The following is a 1,524-nucleotide window of genomic DNA, read 5'->3' as shown; positions in this document are numbered from 1 at the left end:
GTCCCCTTTCTCAGGTCTTCTGCCTGAAGCCCTGGTCTGTGGAGAAACACCGTGTGTCTTCTGAGCTGTCAGCACTCTGTATTTGCCTTCCTTCCCGCTCCGCCACCTCTAAATGATATGCCTTGGCTTCCCTCCTATTGAACTTTGTCCTCGTGGTGGTGGAGTCCTTTTTCCAACTGCCAATAGCAAAGATAAAAAGTGAGCACAGAGGTGAACCTGCACCGATCGCACAAGCTGCAAGCCAACCGTCATCTTCGTAACATTACCTCGCGGGGAATGCAACTTGATAGAAGAGAGAATTTGGTTGGCTTTTCAGAGTCTTCACCCTCAGTTGAACCAGTTGAACTTGGACTAGGTATCCGCACTGTAATCAACCAAAGGACAGGATTAGAGCCAGCAACAAAAGGATTCCGGCTAGCACGTTCCTTCTACATTTGAAGCATAGAGAAAAAAACTAGGTCTGACTTCTCTATACTTAAAACTTACTCTATTTTCTTCTTCACAGAATTCACCAAGGTGTTTCCCTCTGCCTTTCCTTTCCCTTCTGGGATGCTCAGTTTCTATTTCCCAGTCATGTTTTGCCATCAAATTGACTCTTTCTTTCTTAGAGTCATGTCATTATAGAAACCACAGAAACCCACATAAATTCAATGCGATGGCCCACAAGGCGTCCATAGCATGGGTGGGTTGCAGAGAAAGTAGATTGTGCAATAAAGAATTTTAAACCTTTGTCCTCAGCTCCTGGGAGGCCTTCTCTAAACTCTTAGGATGACCTTCTTATCTTCTGATAAGAGTGCTGTTTGCTAAAAGGACTTGGGTAATGCCAGATAGTTTAACTTACTGTGGGAGATTTGACCCCTGAAGTGATTACAGAATGAGGTTGGTATCCGAGGAGCCAGCCATTCTTACAAGACTTATGCAACCTGAGACACTAATACTCTGAGACACCCCTTGTCTTTTTTTTAATTGATATTTATTAAGCTGTACATTTTTCTCTGCTCCTCTTCCTGCCTCTCCCCTCTCCCCTTCAACCTTCCCTCAAGGTCCCCATGCTCCCAATTTACTCAGGAGATCTTGTCTTTTTCTACTTCCTACTTCCCGTGTAGATTAGATCTATGTAAGTCTCTCTTAGTGTCCTCATTGTTGTCTAAGTTCTCTGGGATTGTGGTCTGTAGACTGGTTTTCTTTGCTTTATGTTTAAAAACCACCTATGAGTGAGTACATGTGATAATTGTCTTTCTGTGTCTGGGTTACATCATTCAAGATAATGTTTTCTAGCTCCATCCATTTTCCTGCAAAATTCAAGATGTCATTATTTTTTTCGGCGGTGTAGTATTCCATTGTGTAAATGCACCACATTTTCCTTATCCATTCTTCAGTTGAGGGGCATTTAGGTTGTTTCCCATCCCTTGTCCTTTGATGCATCGTACTGTCACACATTATTTCAAAAACCATTTAATATCGTCCAAGACCGTCAAATGGTATTGCTGTGGAAACTCCTTCAGCCAATAGCTTTTAAGATAC

Source organism: Alexandromys fortis, unplaced genomic scaffold (assembly GCF_014885135.2).
Source record: "Alexandromys fortis isolate MF-2015 unplaced genomic scaffold, M_Fortis_MF-2015_v1.1 scaffold_162, whole genome shotgun sequence".
NCBI lineage: Eukaryota > Metazoa > Chordata > Mammalia > Rodentia > Cricetidae > Alexandromys > Alexandromys fortis.
Note: the sequence above shows the minus strand (reverse complement) of the source record.